Source organism: Otolemur garnettii, unplaced genomic scaffold, assembly GCF_000181295.1.
Source record: "Otolemur garnettii isolate 467f Iridium unplaced genomic scaffold, OtoGar3 scaffold00003, whole genome shotgun sequence".
Taxonomy (NCBI): domain Eukaryota; kingdom Metazoa; phylum Chordata; class Mammalia; order Primates; family Galagidae; genus Otolemur; species Otolemur garnettii.
The window spans coordinates 5847573-5857218 of record NW_003852398.1 but is presented as its reverse complement, the minus strand read 5'-3'; the positions used below and the strand labels follow the sequence as shown (position 1 = coordinate 5857218).

The 9646-nt window shown below is 34.7% G+C and overlaps 1 protein-coding gene across 1 annotated transcript in view; it reads left to right on the top strand.

The window, feature by feature from the left end:
- RANBP17 (RAN binding protein 17) overlaps nt 1-9646 on the top strand; it is a 417598-nt gene that overhangs the window by 372443 nt on the left and 35509 nt on the right. The gene's annotated exons all lie outside the window — the stretch shown is intronic.

Below are 9646 nucleotides of genomic sequence, written 5' to 3'. Positions count from 1 at the left end.
CCACAACGCCTGGCTATTTTTTTTTTTTTTTCAGTTTTTGGCCAGGGCTGGGTTTGAACCCGCCACCTCTGGCATGTGGGGTTGACGCCCTACTCCTTTGAGCCACAGGCACCGCCCCTATACCCAGCTATTTTTAAAGACTTAAGTCTCGCTCTGGTCTCGAACCTATGAACTCTGGCAGTCCACCCACCTTTGCCTCCCAGAGTGCTGAGATTACAGGCATGAGCTACTGTGCCCAGCTTTATTCCAGTACCTTTTGTTGAAGAATATCCTTTACCTATTGGATTACCTTTTACCAATACTGTACTGTCCGACTTTTATAAGTCTTAAAATCATGTAGTATATCCCTGTAATTTTTTCTCTTTTAAAATTTTTTTGACTATTCTGGGTTCATTACCTTTTTATACAAATCTTAGAATCAACTTATCAATTTCTCTTGTTTAAAAAAAAAAGTATGGGAATTTTTGTTAGGATTACATTAAATCTGTAACTCATTTGGGAGATAATTGACATATTAACACTCTTGAGTCTTCAATTCCTAAAAATGGCATCTGTCTCCATTTATGTAAGTATTACCATTATTTAATCAGTTTGATGAAAATATTTCAAATTATATGTAAAAACAGCACACTGCACTCCATGACTGTATTAATATACACAGCTATGATTGAATTAAAAAAAGAAAAAAAAGTTAAAATTTATTAAAACTTATGCAAACAGACTGTACATGGCACCATTTGCAATAATACAATGTAAACAACATGTAAAGAAATATAAACAAAGATGTAGTATTAAATCATAACTGATCAAAATTTTAAAAAAAATTTTTGTAGTTTTAAATTCATGTTAATAGTATTAAACTTCAGTTTCCTACTTTTCTTTCCTACCTTATAGAATTGCAGGGGGGTTTCTTTTTGTTTGTCTGTTGTTTTGTATATTGACTTTGTGTCCTGCAACCTTGCTAAACACTCTTATTTATTCTGGTAGCTTTTTAGTTTTCTGAAGATTTTCTACATATTTATTTGGTATGTGTCCAAATAAAGGCAGTTTAATCTCTTTCTTTTTAATCCAGATGATTTTTTTTTTCTTGCGTTATCACACTGGCTAGAATCTACAATATAATGTTGAGTCAACGTGATGATAGTAAAACTTTTTCCCTCATCTGCAATGTTGGGGGAGAATATTCAGTCTCACAACATTCTATTGAGGAAATTCCCTTCAATTCATAATTTCCTTAGAGTATTTATCATGAACTGATGTTAAATTTTATCAAATGCTTTTTCTACATCAACTGATATGGACAACTAGTTTTCTTTTTTGGTTTGTTAATGGATTATGTTCTTGTAATCATCACATTGAATGTCAAACCAAACTTGCATTATACACTTGGTTATTATATATTACCCTTATATATTGCTGGATTCGGTATGCTGAAATTTTGATGCTGATTTTTGCTTCTGTGTTTATGATAGATAGTAGTGTGTTCTTCTGTAGTTCCTTCTTGTATATGTAGTTCTCATAGCTTTGCCTTGTTTTTGGTCTCAGTCTTATGCCTTAATAAATTAAGTGAGGTATATTTTATCCTTTTCTGTTTTATCAAAGATTGTGTAGAACTATTATTAGTTTTTCCTTAAATGTTTGATAGAATTCCCCAGTGAAACCATCAGGCCTAAAATTTTCTCTGTTTGAAAGGTTTTTAACCACAAATTACATTTTTTAAATAGATTTCACAGCTATTCCAGTTATTTTGAGTGGCATTTGGTAGCTTGTATCTTTAGTTTGGTTGTTTTTTTTTTTTTTTTTTTTTTAAGACAGAATCTTACTGTGCTGTGAAGTCATAGCTCACAGCAACCTCCAACTCCTGGTCTTAGGTGATTCTCCTGCCTCAGCCTCCCAAGTAGCTGGGACTACAGGTGCCCACCACAACACCCAGCTATAGCTTGTATCTTTAAAAGAGTTTTTTCATTTCATCTAAAGTTCATTTGCCTTTATTGACATAAAATTGTTCACAATATCCCCTTTTTATCCATTTTTATTAGTATACAATCTGCAGTGATATCCTCTCTCCATTCTTGGAATTGACAGTTTGTATCTTTTTCTTTCTTTTTCTTGATTATTCTGGCTACAGGTTTATTGATTTTATTGTAAAGAACCAGTTTTTAGTTTTTAATTACTTCTGTTATTTTTATTTTTTATTTCACATCATTTTTATTCTCTAAAAGTTCATCCTTTTTTTTCCTTCTGTTTACTTTGCTTTTGCTTTCCTAGTTTTTCTTTATTTTTTCCATATAGAAGCTTAGATTATTGATTTTAGGCCTTTCTTCTTTTGTAATATATATCTTTCAAGCTTTTATTTAAGCACTCCAGTAGCTATACTTCACAGATTTTGATACATTTTGTTTTTATTTTTATTGTGTTCAAAAATACTTTCTAATTGCCCTGCCAGTTTCTTTGACCATTAGATTGTTACCTAGAAGCACATAGTTTAATTTCCAAATATTTGGAGATGTTTCTGATATTTTTCTTTGATTGATGTCAGTTTCATTCCATTGTGTCACAGAATATACTCAATGGTTTTTGTACCTTAAATTTATTGAGATTTTTCTTTGTGGTCAAAAATATAGTAAATGCTCTTTGGGGACTTGAAATAAATGTGTATTTCATTGTTGGGAAGAGTATTCTATAAGTGCCAGGTGTAAGTGATTGATAATATTCAGATTTTCTATAATCTTGTTTATTAAAGTTCGGTTTCTTATAGATAGCATACATTTTCTTTAACTGCTATAACTAATGACTACAAACTTGATCCCATAAAACAATACAAATTTATTGCAGTTTTTTGTTTTGTTTTGTTTTTAAGAGACAGGGTCTCACTCTATTACCCTGGCTGGAGTACAGTGGCAAGACCATAGCTCCCTGAAGCCTCAAACTCCTGGGCTCAAGCGATTATCCTTCTCAGAGTAGCTAGGACTATAGGTGTATACCACCATGCCCAGCTAATATTTTTAATTTTTTGTAGAGACAGGGTCTTAGTATGTTGTCCAAGCTGGTCTGAAACTCCTAGCCTTAAGCAGTCCTCCTTCCTTAGCTTCCCATAGTGCCAGGATTATAGGACTGAGCCACCACACCCAGCCTATCTTACAGTTTGTAGGTCACAAGTCTGACATGGGTCTTACTGGGCCAAACTCAAGATATTAGCAAGAATACATTCCTTTCTAAGAGCTTTAGAAACTAATTTGTTTCCTTGCCTTTTCAGCTTCTAGAGACCACCTACATTCCTTGGTTCTTGTTCTCCTTCCTCCATCCTCAAAACCAACAATGTTGCATCTTTTTGTTAGTTCTTCCATAGGTGCATCTCCCTCTGACCCTAGTTTCTTCTGCTTCTGTGTTCCCCTTTTAAGGACCTTTGGGTTTATAATGAGCCTGTCTAGATAATCCAGGATAATTTCCCTATTTTAAGGTCAACTAATTAGCAATTTTAATTCCTCTTTGCTCTGTGACCTAGCATATTTACAGGTTCTAGGAATTAGGACCTGGACATATTTTCCAAACATACAGCATACAGCTGGATCATACTCTCCTTATGGGCCGTATTTTATGATTTTTACTATGCCTTGTTATTTTTGACTATATGCTAGACACTGAATTTTACATTTAAATTTTAGTTCAATGCCAAATTTTGGTATATTTTTTAAGGATTATGAATTCTGTCTTCCAGTTATAACTTTTAGATCAATTTGAGATCAAATGACAGTCTTTATTTTGGAGTAATTGACCCCTGCTACTGAGGTCTGAGCCCTGTGAGGACACACCAATGCTTCATGTATTATGAGGTTCCTCAACAAACTGTTCCCAGTTTCTAATACTTAGTAATTATTCGGTCTGCTGCTTTTTAGTGATTCTTTCCCTGGCCTTGGGAATTTTCTTCTCATCCTTTCATGAGTCATTGTTCAGACAAAACACTAGGAGGAGTCTCTTGTAGATCTATAGAATTCTTTTCTTCTGTAGGTCCCTTGCTGTGGTACTCCACAAGTTTTAGCTGCTTTACTAGATTTCAGTCTTCTATTCTCCAATGCAGTGAGATCACTTGGCTTTGTTTGAATTTCCCTTTCCTGGCCTATCACCTGAAAGCTGCTGTGTGCACTAAGCTAGGTATTATGTCATTGGTTTTTGTCTTCTTCAGTTTAATAGTGCTGTACTGTATGTTGTGCAATAATTGAAAGCCTTTGCTTCATATATTTTGTCCCGTTTTCTAGCTGTTTATGCCAGGAGGAAAATTTCTCATAGAAGTTAATTCTTGATGGACATAAGCAAAAATTTTATCTTATTATTACAGTTTGATTTGATAGTCTTTTATCTCACATTATAGTAGTGCTTAAAGATTCTGAAGTAATTGCAGGAAGCTATATTATTTTCAATATGTCATCTTGGTGAAGCGTGTAATCTGGATGTTAACAAGCTGTCAAAGGTGTCTTGACACAGTGGCATTACGTGTGGAATACTAAACTTGGATTTAAGTTCCAGTGCTGCCACTTAATACTTGCATGACCATGGCACATACCATATGCCTGTTGCTATCATAAGTGTTTCATGTGTATACCTCATTCATTTCATTCTCAGAACTGTCTGCCTACCACAAGTGGATTAGATGGTCTAAGAGTACTGTTTTTCCTTATTTATAACTTGATTGTAAGTTTCTAAAGGACAGTAACAGTGTCTTAATCACTGCTTTATTCCCAGTTTCTAGCATGCTAATAAGTGCTCAATAAATATTTATTGAATAAAGTAATTAGATAATAATTTCATTATATAGATGAGTAGCTGTGGCTTAGAGAAGTGGAACTGTTCACCTAAGATCATATAACTAATAAGTGTTTGCTCCAGGGAGTCTGTCAAACTCTAAAACCCATTCTGTTTACCACACCACCATGCTAGATGTACCTGATAAGGGTCACAGTTTTGACAGTTAGATGCCTGGTAGAAATGATTTTTCTTGTATATATTGGCAATTTTATCTTCAGCTTCATGTATGATTACAAACTGGTATTGTAACCATTGAATAACTCTGGCAGGTGAATTGTGCCATGTCTCTTCAAGAAAGATTACCATTTAGAATGTTGAAAGTAACCAGTAGGATTTTTCCTTTCCCAACAGTGATATATTTGCAAAGGAGTATTTATTGGTATTCTTTGGGTTACAAGCATATTTCAATCCTTGTAGTCTCAATGGAAAAAAAAAATGGGAGGGAGGGACAGGGAAGTTGAATCAGTGATAGAGTAATGACGTTGCCTGATGTTCTGAACAGGATATTTCAAAATTTTAGTAATTAACTGTTTAATTTTTAAAATGATATTCATTATCATTTTTAGTTTTATACTCATTTTAATCACCCATCCATCCATTCTCCATGCTCCCCCAACTCCCCAACTTCTATATTCTTACAGAGGTGAAGCACAGGGCTTACAGAAAGCTGTTCTTAATAATGGCTCCCATCTTCTTCATTCAGTAATTAACAGTTGTGCACATACTATGTTCCAGATACTATTCTAGACCTTGGAAATACTGAAGGGAACAAAACATAAGGTCCCTATACACATGAAGGCTTGTATTCTAGTGGGGAGAGATAAATAATAAATGAATAAACATACATAATTGTACAAGAAAATATCAAGTCATGATAATTGTTAAATAAAGAGCTAAAATGGGTTGATAGATGGAGAGTAGTGACTTAAGTGTTGCTATTTTAGAACTAATAAACCTCTGTGATTGGCCATTCATAGAAGTAAAGGATAGCTTCGAAGACTAAATAAGGAAAATTGAGAGCAAGCAAAAAGTTGGAGCAACTAGAAATCACTGGAGGGCAGTGACTGTGCCTCAAAGGAGTAGGGTACTGGCTCCATATGCCAGAGGTGGTGGGTTCAAACCCAGCCCCAGCCAAAAAATAAAAATAGAAATCACTAGATCTTTTCTCATGAAGTTCATTATTAGTAAATATATATACAGAATAAAAGAGAACATGTTGCCATTTTGAACACATTCTAGCACTGAATGACATGTGGTCTAAACATAATACAGAATGAAACATTCAGAAAATAATTAGAACTTAGAGACCTTGTACATAAGTTTCTCCCACCAAAAAAAGTAAAAGTACTACAGAGGGAAGAGAGCAGTGGATTAGCTAAGTAGACTGACCACTTTGGTGTTTAAGGGATTGAAATAGCTAGAAAAAGAAATAGGAAATGAAAAAGGGAAAACCTAGTATGTATCAGGCACCATGCTATAGTCTTTACACAATCTTATTCTCCTCTCATAACACATTACAGAGTACATAGTATTGGCTCAGCGCCCGTAGCACAGTGGTTACACTGCTAGCCACATACAGGGTGATGGGTTCGAACGCAGCCTAGGCCAACTGAACAACTGCAACAACAACAACAAAAAAAAAAAAAAAGCCAGGCATTGTGGTGAACACCTGTAGTCCCAGCTACTTGGGAGGCTGCAGCAAGAGAACCTCAGAAGTCCAAGAGTTTGAGGTTGTTGTGAGCTGTAATGCCATGGCACTCTACTGATGGCAACATAGTGAAACTCTGTTTCACAAAATAAAAATTAAAAGTATATAGTATTAAACACATTTATAGGAGTACAGTTGAAAATGAACTCAAAATCTACAAAATAATAGATTCAGACCTTGACTCACCTATTTCTAAAACCACTGCACCACTCAAATAGGCCTTTTGTCTCTGAAATTGCCTTTCAGACCATACTTTTCCAAAACATTCATCCTCTCTTCTGTTGTTGTGAGAAGTTTTGAGCTGATGCCAAATTTTAGCTCAGCCCCGTTATCTTTCTTCCTGTCAGATAAGCAGTCCTTTGCTATACAGTTAACTTTTTAGGACAGGTTTCAGTAATGGGTCATAGTGAACAGGAGAGCTATTAATGATGCATGTACTTCCTGTATAGACCATTGCAGGAGAACAGGGGCACTGGGTTGTTTCCAGTGCCAAATAGCAAGTTGTTAGTTGAGGGAAACATGCCTATTAGGCTTAATTATTACCAAAATTGTCAATATTACAGATTTAATCCTTTTTGAAAGATTCAAAACACCAACCACTAGGACAAAATCTGAAAATTCATGACTTCTGCCCATCCTTTAGTTGAATCTTACATAATAGCTTAAGCTGCAAATAAAGAAAACCAGCATTAATGTATAGTGTTCAACATCTTCATTTCGTTTTTGACCAAATGCTCCTTAATCCTTATGATTCTACACTTTTAAATCTACCCTAAAATAACATTTATCTTTTTCAAAGTCCCCAACCATAAATCAACCATAATGGAAACTCTTCTTGCTTTTATTGCAAAGATATGTACTCCACCGTTTGTGTCTAAAGTTCATCTCTCTCTTTCACAGCTGACTCAGTGGATTGTAATCTTTAATGCAACCTGCATGGCATGTGTTCATCCACTCTATGTGAAGTCTTTATAATTTTTATATGATTGATAGCATAATGCTCTTCATTGGTCAGGAGAACCATCTCTATTTCCTTCTTGCCTTGGTACATGTTAAATTACTTAATCCATTTACTTTGACAATTGGGACTTCAAATGTAGAAATATGAAAGAAACACAACCAGGCTTAACAAGTCTGTGTCTGACTCTTAAGCCTAGGTATTTTCACTATACTGTGCTACCTCTGACGGTTTTAAAATCAAAGCTCCCTTTTGTATTAGCTAGTGGGGAGAGATAAAGACTAAATTAACTATCAATCACTCAAATGCCATAGCGTTAGGAGAAAAAAAAAAGATTTTTTTATTTTATTATTTTTAATAGACACATAATAGTTGTATATGTTAATATTTATGGGATATCGTGTGATATTTTGATACAGGTTTTCAGTGTGTAATGATCAGTCAAGGTAATTTTCATCACCTCAAACATGTATCATTTCATTGTGTTGGGTACATTCAAAATCTACTCTTCTAGCTATTTGAAAATATGCAATAAATTATTAATTATAGTCACCCTATAGAGCTACATAATACTAAAAGTTATTTCTTATATCTGGCTATACTTTGTTAACTAACCTTTGGAAAAGCTCCTTTATTAAACAGTTTTTCCAAACCGTTATCCATGCTTGTCTTTTAGACCTTCGTTTGACCCTTCATCCTTTATGATCACATATCAACTAACATTATCCTCTATGTTAAATGCATACAACTCTTTGCATTTCAAAGCTTGTCCCCCAGCTTTCTGTGACATTTCCCTCTAACATGATGTATATGAGGGTTTTTTAACTATAGTGTTTTATCAGTTGTAGGTATTACTACTAAATACAGCTCAAGACCTTCTCTAGAAAACTTAGGTTAGTTTTACCCATTCTCCAATTAATTCAGCTAATATATAATCTCTAATCTATGTCAGGCATACTTATATCTCAGAACTTCAGAGATGAATAAAATGAATCAAAAACTATTCTCTTAGGAAGTTATAATCTACTTCCCAGCCCTACTCTCTTAGACTACTTCCTCTCTTTTTAGTGTACCATATTCACCATTTTCAGTTGTTTCTCTTGTTAATGGTTTCTCTTAGTAACCTTAAACTCCCAGGGATCACATCCAGATGTTAACCAAAAAGGGTGGACAGTGTCATGCTATGATCAAAACCATGGACCTTGGATAAGTTGCTCCGGTTTTCTCATTTAAAAATGCAGTAATACCTACTATATAAAGAAGTTGTCAGAAGTAAATGAGATGATAATTTTAGTGTACAAAGGAGTGGTTGCTCTGTCTTATCACTTACTTGTAAAAAAACCTGCAGTGACACCTCTGTCACCTTTCAAATTAAATGTAAGAGTCTCAGCCCACTATTGGATGCCCTCAGGTAGGATCCCCCAAGCTACTCCGTCAGCCTTCTCTTATGACTCTCCTCTGTACTCTCTCAGTCAAACCAAAAGGCCTACTCCCTGGAAATACCCTTCCTCCTTTTACCATGAGTGCAAACCAGTAATTACTGCCCTTTTTGAGTGTCCATTGTATTTTAAGGTGTTTGCTATTTCATACATTATTGCTTTATACCTAATTTTAATGTACTGGTTAAGAATACAGATCCCAAGTCCAACTCCTTGTTTATTTTCATACTTTGACTGCACAGTCTTCTAGCTGTGTAACATGAGATAAGTTACTTAATCTCTCTAAACCTCAGCATCCTCACCTATAAACGGAGACAATAATAGTAACTATTATAGTGCTGCTGTGAAGATTAAAAATAATAATCCATCTAAAGCATCTAATACAGTAACTAACACATAGAAAATAAATATCAACTATTTTTATTACTGTTGAACAATTTGCTATTTTCTTCTTATACACCTCTGGCAAAGTATTTTACAAATGGTGAGAAAAGTGAAGTGGCTCTTTCAAAGTAATAACATAACAAGTAATTGGAAAAGATGAGACTTGAAACCAGAGATATCCGGTTCCGAAATCCTTTCCTTCCACACCGTTTGCCTTATGCTAATCTCACTACTTAAAAAATATCCTTCCTTGTGTCTAACTGGAATAATCTTTCGAAGCCCATCTCAGCTGCTGCCTCCTTCACCTAGCTCCCTTTGATCACCATCTAACTGTGAGCTTTCCCTCAAAACTTT